The sequence below is a fragment of the Stigmatopora nigra genome, chromosome 11 (genome assembly GCF_051989575.1).
Source record: "Stigmatopora nigra isolate UIUO_SnigA chromosome 11, RoL_Snig_1.1, whole genome shotgun sequence".
Taxonomy (NCBI): domain Eukaryota; kingdom Metazoa; phylum Chordata; class Actinopteri; order Syngnathiformes; family Syngnathidae; genus Stigmatopora; species Stigmatopora nigra.
Genome location: NC_135518.1, coordinates 12909149 through 12922946, shown reverse-complemented (window position 1 = coordinate 12922946; position 13798 = coordinate 12909149). Strand labels below are relative to the sequence as shown.

At 37.7% G+C, this 13798-nt stretch overlaps 2 long non-coding RNA genes across 2 annotated transcripts in view; one reads left to right on the top strand and one right to left on the bottom strand.

Annotated features, from left to right (window-relative positions):
• Positions 1–534: 534 nt before the first annotated feature.
• Positions 535–1750, top strand: LOC144204721 (uncharacterized). The gene is made up of 3 exons (XR_013327959.1): positions 535–729; positions 1487–1606; positions 1677–1750. It is a non-coding gene; the product is annotated as an uncharacterized LOC144204721 (long non-coding RNA).
• A 350-nt stretch (positions 1751–2100) lies between these two features.
• The window catches only part of LOC144204563 (uncharacterized), a 29245-nt gene continuing 17547 nt past the window's right edge, over positions 2101–13798 (bottom strand). Inside the window, exons 5-10 of the long non-coding RNA XR_013327910.1 lie at positions 11772–11811; positions 7741–7852; positions 3428–3495; positions 2392–2459; positions 2245–2318; positions 2101–2177 (exon numbers count right to left, since the gene is read on the bottom strand). This is a non-coding gene — a long non-coding RNA (uncharacterized LOC144204563). The remainder of the gene's footprint in view (positions 2178–2244; positions 2319–2391; positions 2460–3427; positions 3496–7740; positions 7853–11771; positions 11812–13798) is intronic.

Below are 13798 nucleotides of genomic sequence, written 5' to 3'. Positions count from 1 at the left end.
ACTAGAGCTTTTTCCCCTTTGTAATATAATAATTTAAGGGAAATGTTATTACAGGGTCAGGACTTGAACCCAGGACACCTTAGGTGACAGGCTGATGCACTAAACCCTTAGCCATTGAGCAAGTATTACCATTAGTTTTGTGAGCACCACTACAGCTCATTTCCATTTGTAATATAAGAATTTGCAGGAGCTGGTATTATCCACCCATATTGCAGCATATGTGTGTTCACTTAATGGTGTAGAGGTTTGTTCACCTGATTGCAATGCAGGATGCTAGGGTTCAAATCCCTGTGTTTTCTGACTGATCACTACACTATGTAGTTCAGTTTTTATCAAAATAAAGACTTTGTTCGTTATACATTGCTGTGTATGACAATAAAGTCTTGATTTGATATAAAGGCGTAGCATCCCATAAGACTAGGCTTTCATTTCAAACTATTATATTTAAAAAAAAAAAAGTCGAGGGCGTTCCCGGAATTAACGTCACATTAGTGAGCCGGAAGTGGAACAGACCGGAAAAGAAAAAGGTAAACGTGGGTTTTCGTTTACCTGTGTGCTTTGTTTTGTTTGTAAATATCTTTTCAGGTTTTTAATCGCATGATCTAAATGTTCTAATTTAGGTCGGATCCCACAAAGACATGTTTGTTAAAGGACATGAACAGAAGTCCACCAAGAAGTTGATGTTTTTGACGTTGGCTGGTTTTTGTGTACTCGACGCATGCCGCGAAGGTAAGAAATGTTCTAGTTTTCTACATTGCATGCTTCTATAAAGATATAGTTCCACTTGCAGTCATAAGATCTACAAATCTAATTGCGTTTAGTGTTTTTTCATCGTTTCAAAGATCTCACAAGGACTGAAACGAAGTTCGAAATTCCTTTATAGACCATTTGTCATATAAAGAAAATCCTCTTTGTGCAAAGACATTCTCCAGTATTATTGGTGATTTTCCAAAGATTTTTCTGATATCTCACGACTTGATATATTTATTTATTTTTGGTAATGAGCATGTATAGTAAGGCTGTTTTTTTCTCTTTAAGACAGGATAGTAAGTTTTTTTCCTCAAAAACAACATAGTATAGTAAGGCTTTTTATTTTTAAAAACGACATAGTATAATAAGTATTTTTTTCTAAAAAAACCGACATAGTATAGTAAGGCTTTTGAAAATTAAAAAACAACATAGTATAGTAAGGGTTTTTTAATTAAGAAACTACATAGTATAGTAAGGCATTTTTATAAAACTCGACATAGTATAGTTAGGCATATTTTCTCTTAAAATGACTCTTTATTATTGTTAGTAAGGCTATTTTCTTTATAAAAAAACAAAAATACGCAATGAGACATTTGAGTAATATTCATATTTGACTTTATTGTTTACATAATGAATAAATCTTGGCTTCTGCATGTACAAGATATTTATTGAATGTAAGTGACAGCATGAAGGAAATGTTCCCCACAAGTTCACGTCTTGCATTGTTTGTTGACAGACTCGTACTGGTGCAGCCCGGATTGCGCCTTCATCCAGGAGTCTCCGGCGCCCCCGTGAGCGGATGCCGACGTGGTCATGCTTTTGGACGGCTCCCACAGATGCAGATTCTCACTGATCTGTAAGTCCAATTGTCGTCGTCGTCATCATAATTTTAGTCACGTTGCTTTTATGTCATTCACGGCGTCCAGTCGGGAAGGGTACGCTGACCGGTCGCAGGAGGAGTTGGGAGAGATGCACGTCACCACCGCCTTCGTCATGCCAGGTAGAAAACCATGTCGCCACTGTAAAGATACAAGTGTCATAAGACAAAAATGTTGTCATCTTGGACAGTGTTGAGAAATAATTGTCTTTGTGTCATAAAAGATGCTTTCGACAATGTGGAAGAAGAGCAGGAGGAGAAAAATGGTGTGCAAAAACATTCCCACTATTATTCAGGTAAATCAAAGAGATCAAAGTATAAGTACTACAGATTATTCTTACAGGGTGGTGGCCCAGTGGTTAAGTCATCAGTCTTCCACCTTTGTGGTTCTGGGTTCAAATCCCTGTACCTGCAAAGATTTTCATACTATTGTTCAAGTCAATGAAAGGGGTAAAAGTATAAGTACTACTACTTACTCTCACAGGGTGGTGGCCCAGTGGCTAAGTCATCAGTCTTCCACCTCTTTGGTCTTGGGTTCAAGTCCCAGTGCCTGCAAAGATTTTTCCACTATTACTCAGGTAAGTGAAAGAGGTAAAAGTATAAGTACTACTACCTACTCTCACAGGGTGGTGGCCCAGTGGTTAAGTCATCAGTCTTTCACCTCTGTGGTCGTGGGTTCAAATCCCAGTGCCTGCAAAGATTTTCATACTATTGTTCAAGTAAATGAAAGAGGTAAAAGTATAAGTATTACTGGTTATTCTTACAGAGTGGTAGCCCAGTGGCTAAGTCATCAGTCTTCCACCTCTGTGGTTGTGGGTTCAAGTCCCAGTGCCTGCAAAGATTTTTCCACTATTATTCAGGTAAGTGAAAAAGGTAAAAGTACAAGTACTACTACATACTCCCACTGGGTGGTGGCCCAGTGGCTAAGTCATCAGTCTACCACCTCTGTGGTCGTGGGTTCAAATCCCAGTGCAGGCAAAGATTTTCCCAATATTATTCAGTTAAAAGAATAAGTCAAAATGCCTAAGTGTGTAACTGAATAAAGTATTCAGTGGTGGATGAAGCATTTTGACAAAAAAATGACTAAGTGTTTCACCCAATTTCCTTGGATAAAACGTTTCAACACCTATGTATAAGTGGGGCACGAGTTGGTGTAGTGGGTTGCACACTCGCCTTTGCACCGAGAGAACGTGAGTTCGCTTCCCGGTGTCGGCGGTTCACTGACCAAGCAAGCGGTCGAGGGTCGGCCGAAGGCCGACCCGAGAACGCCTTTCGCACAGACAGGTCCTTCAACTGTCTTCCGAACTGCCGAAGGCAGTTCGGAATATAACCTTTTGCTGAAAAGTATGACTAAGTGTTTTATATAAATTAAAAAGTTTTTTTTTTTTCTTCCTCCTTCTTGTTCCATTTTCCAGACTACTTGGTTCGGCTTTCAGCCAAAGGGCGACAGCGGGCATCGAACCCTGGTCTCCCAGACGGGAGTCCAGTGATCTAACCTCTGCGCCAACCAAGTGACTACACTTTCCTAAGTCATCATCTGAGTTTCTTGACAAGAAGTACACAGAAACAACTAAGTGAAAATGTGTCCCGACCCGGGATTTGAACCCAGGCCTCCCAGGCGATAGACAGGTGACTTACCCACTGCGCCACGCTGTCCACACCTTACCCTCAGGCAAGGATGCGTAATATGGAGAATGAATGAACAACAACTATACTATGTCTTTTTTTTTAGGGAAAAAAAAGAAGCCTTACTATACTTTGTCATTTTTCAGTGCAACAAGACGAGATGACATGACATACCAAGCCAATACGAAGACGACCGGTCGGGGCGACGATTCATCCCAAGCTGGTCCCAAACCTACTTCATCCTGTCAAAGAGACCACAAGAAAGAATCCTTACTATATTATGTCATTTTTAATAAACAAAAGCTTTACTATACTGTGTCGTTTTTTACTTTTAAAAAAGCCTTACTATACTATGTCGTTTTTTTAAGAATAAAAGCCTTACTATACTATGTCGTTTTTTTGCGATAAAAGCCTTACTATACTATGTCGTTTTTTTGCGGAAAAAAAGCCTTACTATACTATGTCGTTTTTTTGCGATAAAAAGCCTTACTATACTATGTTGTTTTTTTAAGAAAAAAAAGCCTTACTATAGTATGTCGTTTTTTAAGAAAAAAAGCCTTACTATACTATGTCGTTTTTTTTGCGATAAAAAGCCTTACTATACTATGTCGTTTTTTTGCGGAAAAAAAGCCTTACTATACTATGTCATTTTTTAAGAATAAAAGCCTTACTATACTATGTCGTTTTTTAAGAAAAAAAGCCTTACTATACTATGTCGTTTTTTAAGAATAAAAGCCTTACTATACTATGTCGTTTTTTAAGAAAAAAAGCCTTACTATGCTATGTCGTTTTTTAAGAATAAAAGCCTTACTATACTATGTCGTTTTTTTAAGAAAAAAAAGCCTTACTATAGTATGTCGTTTTTTAAGAAAAAAAGCCTTACTATACTATGTCGTTTTTTTGCGATAAAAAGCCTTACTATACTATGTCGTTTTTTAAGAAAAAAGGCTTACTATACTATGTTGTTTTTTTAAGAATAAAAGCCTTACTATACTATGTCGTTTTTGGCGATAAAAAGCCTTACTATACTATGTCGTTTTTTAAGAATAAAAGCCTTACTATACTATGTCGTTTTTTTAAGAATAAAAGCCTTACTATACTATGTCGTTTTTTTGCGATAAAAGCCTTACTATACTATGTCGTTTTTTTGCGGAAAAAAAGCCTTACTATACTATGTCGTTTTTTTGCGATAAAAAGCCTTACTATACTATGTCGTTTTTTTTGCGATAAAAAGCCTTACTATACTATGTCGTTTTTTTGCGGAAAAAAAGCCTTACTATACTATGTCGTTTTTTAAGAAAAAAAGCCTTACTATACTATGTTGTTTTTTAAGAAAAAAAGCCTTACTATACTATGTCGTTTTTTAAGAATAAAAGCCTTACTATACTATGTCGTTTTTTTAAGAAAAAAAAGCCTTACTATAGTATGTCGTTTTTTAAGAAAAAAAGCCTTACTATACTATGTCGTTTTTTTGCGATAAAAAGCCTTACTATACTATGTCGTTTTTTAAGAAAAAAGGCTTACTATACTATGTTGTTTTTTTAAGAATAAAAGCCTTACTATACTATGTCGTTTTTGGCGATAAAAAGCCTTACTATACTATGTCGTTTTTTAAGAATAAAAGCCTTACTATACTATGTCGTTTTTTTAAGAATAAAAGCCTTACTATACTATGTCGTTTTTTTGCGATAAAAGCCTTACTATACTATGTCGTTTTTTTGCGGAAAAAAAGCCTTACTATACTATGTCGTTTTTTTGCGATAAAAAGCCTTACTATACTATGTCGTTTTTTTTGCGATAAAAAGCCTTACTATACTATGTCGTTTTTTTGCGGAAAAAAAGCCTTACTATACTATGTCGTTTTTTAAGAAAAAAAGCCTTACTATACTATGTTGTTTTTTAAGAAAAAAAGCCTTACTATACTATGTCGTTTTTTAAGAATAAAAGCCTTACTATACTATGTCGTTTTTTTAAGAAAAAAAAGCCTTACTATAGTATGTCGTTTTTTAAGAAAAAAAGCCTTACTATACTATGTCGTTTTTTTTGCGATAAAAAGCCTTACTATACTATGTCTTTTTTTGCGATAAAAAGCCTTACTATACTATGTCGTTTTTTAAGAAAAAAGGCTTACTATACTATGTTGTTTTTTTAAGAATAAAAGCCTTACTATACTATGTCGTTTTTGGCGATAAAAAGCCTTACTATACTATGTCGTTTTTTAAGAATAAAAGCCTTACTATACTATGTCTTTTTTTAAGAAAAAAAAAGCCTTACTATATATACTATGTCGTTTTTTGCGATAAAAAGCCTTACTATACTATGTCGTTTTTTTGCGATAAAAAGCCTTACTATACTATGTCGTTTTTTTGCGGAAAAAAAGCCTTACTATACTATGTCATTTTTTTGCGATAAAAAGCCTTACTATACTATGTCGTTTTTTTTGCAATAAAAAGCCTTACTATACTATGTCGTTTTTTTGCGGAAAAAAAGACTTACTATACTAAGTCGTTTTTTTGCGATAAAAAGCCTTACTATACTATGTCGTTTTTTTGCGATAAAAAACCTTACTATACTATGTCGTTTTTTAAGAAAAAAAAGCCTTACTATACTATGTCGTTTTTTAAGAAAAAAAAGCCTTACTATAGTATGTCGTTTTTTAAGAATAAAAGCCTTACTATACTATGTCGTTTTTTAAAAAAAAAAAGCCTTACTATACTATGTCGTTTTTTAAGAAAAAAAGCCTTACTATACTATGTCGTTTTTTAAGAAAAAAAGCCTTACTATACTATGTCGTTTTTTAAGAAAAATAGCCTTACTATACTATGTCGTTTTTTTAAGAAAAAAAGCCTTACTATACTATGTCGTTTTTTAAGAATAAAAGCCTTACTATACTATGTCATTTTTTAAGAATAAAAGCCTTACTATACTATGTCGTTTTTTAAGAAAAAAAGCCTTACTATACTATGTCGTTTTTTAAGAATAAAAGCCTTACTATACTATGTCGTTTTTTTAAGAAAAAAAAGCCTCACTATACTATGTCGTTTTTTAAGAAAAAAAGCCTTACTATACTATGTCGTTTTTTAAGAATAAAAGCCTTACTATACTATGTCGTTTTTTAAGAAAAAAAGCCTTACTATACTATGTCATTTTTTTGCGATTAAAAAGCCTTACTATACTATGTCGTTTTTTAAGAAAAAAAGCCTTACTATACTATGTCGTTTTTTTTAAGAAAACAAGCCTTACTATACTATGTCGTTTTTTTAAGAAAACAAGCCTTACTATACTATGTCGTTTTTTTAAGAAAAAAAGCCTTACTATACTATGTTATTTTTTACATTTCAATTGTATGAGGTTATTATTGATGATTTCTTGTCTCGCAGCTGTAGCCGCAATCGAGGTTTTATAGCCATAAAACCGTTTTTAAGTGTTGGATTGATTCCGACAGCTGAAGGCGTCACTAGAAAATTCACAGACCGCCACTGTTATATTGTGTTCTATATAACATGACATTTAAATGAAGTACAAGATAACGTAATATCATCCAATAAACGGTCATTCTCACTCTCCTTTGTCATTTCACTTGAATCGAGCGACTCCAATTGACAAGTCGACTACACGTTCATCGGCGTCTTTGCTTAATTTAACATGTCAGTGGCACAATAATGACAGCAGCCCAATTACAATGTGATTTTTGTCATTAGCGGCTCAATTAGCAAGCAGCATCACATAACTGCGGATAGAAGGGATGAGCCCAGAATGGATGAGCTGCGCATTTGGCTGCTCAAGTACTACAACACACACATATACACACGAATACACACACAATGAGATTTAGACAATTCATTAAAACCAGTGAGTGTTGAGCCAGCGTCATATTAAATGGTTACTTACACTCAAAAAGCCCCCCCGGGAGCTGAATTGTTGCCTTGCAAATAGATTAAAGTTTACATTGAAAAATAGAGATGGAATTTTAAGAGGGGGGGCAGAGGGGGGGTCAATCAATAGTATAATAGCCCAGCGAGAATAGGGCGGCCTGCCGCTTCAGATCAAATTACCATATTTTTAATCTTAATTTTCCACTCTGTTTATCTGACAGTGAGGATGTGCAATCCAAGAAGATAATGAGACTGGGTGGGGGGATATTGACAGAAGGGAGATGGGCTTCTCATTTGCTTTTTTTAGGGGAGGGGGCTTGAGTAAAGAAGCACTTGTTTCAGTGATTAAACAGCGCGATGGGTGATTACTTTGTGTCGCCATGTCAGGGTGGCAGCCAGGGGGACCTCGTGGTGGCAGCTGGGGCACCTGACCAAGCATCCACACCCGGCGTGGGGGGTGGTCTTCACAATGAAGGGGATTGGGCGAGGGGTGGGGGGTGGTTTGGCTTACTATCTACATCACAGTCAGCATATTATTCCTCCTGCTTGTCGCCTGATAGCAAAGACACACAAGTTTAGCACAATAAGTATTATGAAGCGGAAGGAGGATACCTGTTTATAATTCTGCCATTTAAGGGGTTTTAAATGGATGGAGTTGAGCCACAATGGACGCCACAATGATAATGATGGTGTCACTTAAAGGGAGGCTCCATCGGCGGTTGTACTGTGGAAGAAAAAAAATGCAAGATGATGGGAATTGTTTAAGGTCGCATGGGTAATGTCATTTTTGCTTTTGTTAGGGTTTTTTGGGGGGGTTTCGCGGTGATAAATGGGAATAAATTGAGTGTGGAAATAGTGGCAAGTTAGGATGTGTTAACTTGTTGGGAGGATTTGGGCAGGTGCCCTTGAATTGAGGAGAATCGGAATTCTTCCCGACTCGTTAGATGGCCCCGAGAGACCTTGACGCGCTTTTTGGAGACGCCACTACAAAGTGGATTTTGTGACAAGTTCCTAAGGCTTGACGTGACGGGGAGCGCGTATGGCGGCAAAGCCAAACAAACAACAAAATGGCGCTGCTTTGAATGGCATGTGATCACAGCGGAAAAAAAATGTCTTGTTAAAAATAGGGTGGTTTTTGAGGATGCTTAGACTTTGTTGATGTGGAACTTTTTGGTCATAAATACAAGAAGCCATACTGAGACTCTTGTAAAAGTGAAGGCTTCAGTCATGTTGAAAAAAAAATGTTTTTAGGCGGCATGTAAGGGATGTCAGAGTTTTCATTGGAAAACTTGGAAGATTGTGCACATTGACATTTTATTATGATTTGCTATATCTTGGGGAAGAATGTCAGAAAGAGTAAAAAATAATGTGTGGATGGATTTACACTGCAAGTAGTAACATTTTAAAATAGAATGTTAATCCCTATTTTGTATTAGTGACAGTATTCAAGGGAAAACTTTGTTTTTTTAAAATTAAATTTACAATGAATTAATGTGACTGTAAAATAAAACAATTTCAAAGGGAGAACATTTTCTCGTATATAAGTCGCACCCTTAAAATTGCCTTAAAATCGTTGAATTGGACAATTTGCAATACAGTAAAATACGGTATTTTAAATAAAAAAATATTGCAGCTCAGTAAAGTAGCATTACACTTATTTAAATCAGATCAAATTGTATTAATTTGTTAAATATTATCAAGCCTTATCATGAATAAACTACACGTACTACCACTCAAAAAATATTACACGAGTCTCAATTGTTCAAATAATTGTTTGTCCATTATTAGCATTTGAAATTAGTCACTTTTCCTAAAAACAGGCATAAAAGACCCCTTTTTTTAGCATACTTAATACCAGCCTTAAATCCCGGTCCACGGTTCGCCACCTTCCAAAAAAAGTGCCGTTTGATTTTTTTTTTTTTTAGCCTGAGAGGGAAAGTGGGAGACAATGGCCTGAGGGGTGAGGGAAGGGGGGCAATAGATGGGGGGGAGACTTATCTCATCAGTAAATAAGGCTTATTGCTTAAAGGCACAGTGCGTATTGCTGATGTCATCCCTTTGTGGTAGATTGATGAAGCTTGAGGTGTGGTGGTGGTGTGTGTGGGGGGGGGGGGGGGAGGGGGGGGTTGTATTAATGGGGAAGGGTTAGTCTTCTCTTCCTGAGAGTTCCAGAGTTGCCAAGTCCCCTGCAGACTTTGATATCATTTGAAATGTATGACATTTTAACTGCGACATTTGAAATGGAGACTCCTAACCGGAATGTACTTCAAAGTTCCCCGAAACGGGTTTTTTTGATGTACACGGCGTCTCAGATAGCTTTTTTTTTTTTTTTTTTTTTAACATTGGCTGATGTTGTAAACTTGGAGCTCCGGGTGAAGGTGCTGCAGTGATATTGGTGTGTAACGGCACCCCCCCGCCCGCCCCCCTTTTCCCCCTTGGGCAGCCTCTATTATTGTGCAGTCCCTCATTTACCAGCGGTCCAAGGGCCCAGTGTGTCTTTTCAGGTTGTGTTCTCATCACTTCTCCTAATGCAGAGACCCACAGGCTCGGTGGCAAGGCCACAAAGCGCCCGTTGTACGGTTACTGTCAGCTCTCTCAAATAAGGCTTCCTGTTCATTAGACTTCTTTTCACCTCGCCACAATGCGCCGGCTTTGCGGCAATGGCCGGTAGACGCCCATCTCTTCAATGCCCCGTCAATGGCGCTAAATAGTGTTTATGCAAGCCATTGTGAGCCATTGTGCGAACCCCGTCTTAATGCGCGCTGATTTGCCCGCTTTGGACGACCCCGGAGACACCATCACGGCTTCTCGGGTGCATGCCGGCGAACTGAGCAAAAGTGAACCCCCCCACCACCAGGGGGGAGGTGGACAAAGCTGCCGTTTGCCTGGATAAAGTGGGACAACGTTAGAACAACGAGTGGCTTTCACCTTTCTACGCAAATTAATAGACGATGAGTCTGTTTAAGGCTTTTGTAATGTGGCTTTTTGGCTAAGAATGTTGAGAAAGAAGCATTGTAAGACCCATTTTGTACAAGTTTTAGTGTTTCACATGCTTTCAGTGTTTTAATGTGGTTAATAGAAACTAGTCAAGCACTCAGTGAGGGGGGACTTATGCCTAAGCAACCAAATTTAAAGCAGAGTCAATGAAAGAATGTTACAGTAAAATTTCTTCTCTGACCTCAAAATGTAGTCATATTACAACCATATTTTGCAAATTTGATCATAATCATTATTGCTTTTTTCCCCGACCTCCTTGACCTCGTTTCCTAAAATTATCATAACATCATCTGTTTAATTTTCCAAGCATATTCAGCAAGTTAAATAACAGTCTTTTGATTCATTTAGTTATCGCAAACTTATTTTATGACCTTTAACCTCAGCATTGGATCACTTTTTGCGTTATATATTTCAGCAACACGCTTATTTATTCATGTATATATGTATTAACTTACTTATTAAATATCTATTAATGTCTACAATTTATTTTTCTGTGTCTGTTCTCCATTCATTTTCTAGCTATCCTGAACACAAGCATATATAAAACAAAATACATAATTATTTTTTAAAAAAAAATCACATTATCTGAAAGACAACGGCTAAGAAAACCAAAGCAAACTGTCAATGAAGAGTACCAGAATTAATTTATTATTATTTTAATTTATTATTATTTTAAATCAAGCGTCACATGTCAACCCCTTCCTCCGCATTAATGTTAACGCGGCCCAGCTAAAGATTAACCCGACGCTATCGTCCCTCGTATCCGATGCGCAATGTTTCCCCGGCGACCCGATTTGATTTAAACGCTGTGTCTTTATTTTCAAAGCCATCCGAGTGAAAATGAAAACACGGCTGAGCGCCTAATCTGACACACATCAACCTCGGAGAATAAAAATGTGCAAATCTACAAGATAAAGTCTAAAAAAAAGACAGTTTCCATACTGTCACATTCATCTCGATCATATCAATTCTTTAAAAAAAAAAAAAAAATAAACTGTGTAATAGTCTTTTGACGCTAGCGGCATTGTTCTTTCCACACGTATCACCTTCGGAGAGTAACTGATAGGCCACCTTATGCACAAAAAAGTCCAAACGACGCGATGGCGGTGTCAAAAAACGGCGAGGAATGCGCGAGGAAGCAAAAAGATGCTCTTCATGCGTGCGGGGAGATTACGGCTGAAAGACGTAACTGATAGTCGCTGTGTTATTGTTCGCTGATTTGGCATGCCGGACGGACGGATAGCCTCCGGCGGGTTTCTGCTGAAAGATGCCCAAATGGGGGAACGCTGCCTGATCCGGGAGGTCATTTTCAACCCCCCGGGGGGGCGTTTACCTCATACGGATTCAGTCAGGAATTTGTTTTAAGGAGTTTTTGGGCCATTTAAAATGCTCGAGTTTTGTCTCGTATATCGTCTTGAGGCATTTTAATGTATTTTATCGGGTATATGAAGTATTTGTTGATTAAAAAAATGATGATTGGATAGAGGGTGAGGCTTATATGCGCACAAATTAGAGTTGATATGCAGGAAACTGTAAGGTGACAATGACGGAGTGCCGTAATGTAAGACAAATTAATTTTGATGTCCATGAATATTATTCAAGTAAAAAAAATGTATTGTGTATAAAACGTGAAAAATATTACTTACTTGTGCCTGCCATAGCTTGCTCAGGGTGCCGTTATCGTACCTAGGGATGACAAACAAAACTGGTAAGGACATAATTTCTAGTTGTACTGCTCACATGACTTCCTTTTTGAATTTTTCTATGTGCAGAATCTCAGAAATACTACGTGCAATGTTTTTTTTTTAAATTTTCAATTCGAGGTAACACATTTTTAATCTCTATTAAAAGCATGAATATGGAGGTGAAAATTGTGAATCAGGGGAGGCTTATACGAGGGAAATTGTGAATTTTAACCATTTTAAGGCAATTTTAAGGGTGCGACTTATACGTAGAGGCGGCTTATATGTGAAAAAATAATCTTATATGAGAGAAATTGTCAAATTTGATAATTTAAAGGCAATTTTAAGTGCGACTTATATGCGAGAAAATACGGTATCACCATTTTTTATCTGATCTAAATAAGTTTAAGCCAAACAAGTACAGGAAAAACACTGAAAAAATATTAAATATTTTTTTAGGTTCAAGCTTAGCAATATCAGATAAATGCCAGTGTATTTATTTATTATTTTTTTGTTGTCTTTCATTACCGATGAGCGCTTACTACTACATCGGACCTCCATTAGCCCAGCAGGTGCGTTTCCCCGTTTGAGTGAATGTAGCGCAGTCAGTAGGTAATTGGCCGCTTGCCACCGTCCTCCTCCTCCGAGCCACTTTTGCTTTTCACGCCCAGCACAAACGCGTCTTGCTGCCGGCTGATATTTTCATTAGAGACCTCCTTATCAAATAATGAAATAAAGAATCGGTGTCGGGGGCTCGTCGCTATTACCTGGCAAATCAAAGACGGGCTCCCCCCCCTCTACGTAGTGCGCTACATACTAATGTCACTTTCCAGAGAATAATAACACACAATGAGCCTCTCACATCCCGTCTAATTAATAACCAGACAAAGTGAATATAATTGAAATTTTAGTGTCCTCTTGTTTGGATGTAAAATAACTCGAGTAGTAGCTTTTTTTGTGTTGGCGAATTGCTCTCATAACTCGTAGAATTGATCTGAGTATAAACATATTCAACCCTAGCCGACATTGATTCGGACTGCCGCATTAATATTCGTCCGGGAGATAATCAGGGGCCAGGGTGTATGATTTGTTTTCATTGATTAAACGACAGCTCGCTACGTTGTTATTAATACACTTTGCATTGATATTATTTCCGTATTAAGAACGCCACGATGCAAATGAGCCGCCATCGGCGTGTTCTAATCAGCGGCGCTTTGATGCAAAATCTTTACAACTGCAATCAATCTCAGCGGACAAACTTTTTATTATATTTTTCTAGCCGAAAGAGAGGCTGTGTGTGCCCTCCTGTCAGATATCCGGCGCCTTTTTTTGCAAATTAAAAAGCCTTCCAGGAATATAAATTCGATTGACCAGGCGTCTAACATATCACTTAACAAGAGGACTCTAACACACGATTCCCACCTAGCGCGGCGTCGGCGTCTATACACGCCAAAACACAATTTGGCGTCCTCCCTCTGCGATTGCCGTTTTTTAAATTATTTTTATCTCGGCTTTTGTCACGTCGGCCCGCCAACAGAAATAGCCGAACAAAATAAATAAAGCGATAAACGGGAGTCCTTTTATACGGCGTTCTTTTCGGCGCCAAGAACATTTTTGAAGTTAAGGGTATTTATGCGCTCGCCGCCTTGGTCACAGTCTGTCACACTTTATTTGCATCGGCATGTCCGATTAGTAAATATGACATATTCCTAAGATCAGGCTCCTAGCGCTACAACCGCCCACTATGGCAATTAACTGTCTGCTAAGCGAACAGGCGGAACACACACACACACACAGAAAAAAAAAAAAAAAACAGACGCCTGACGCAATCTAGGCACGTGCGAAGCGCCTCTTCTTTCTGGAAATTTGGAACGTTGATGCGTAGAAAGGATTCGGACTGGGAGAGATTCATTTGTTTTTTGGGCGAACACTGATGAACATAGACGTTTAGTTCTTTGGATTGAGGGGATGGTTGGAGGCCTTTCGGGTTG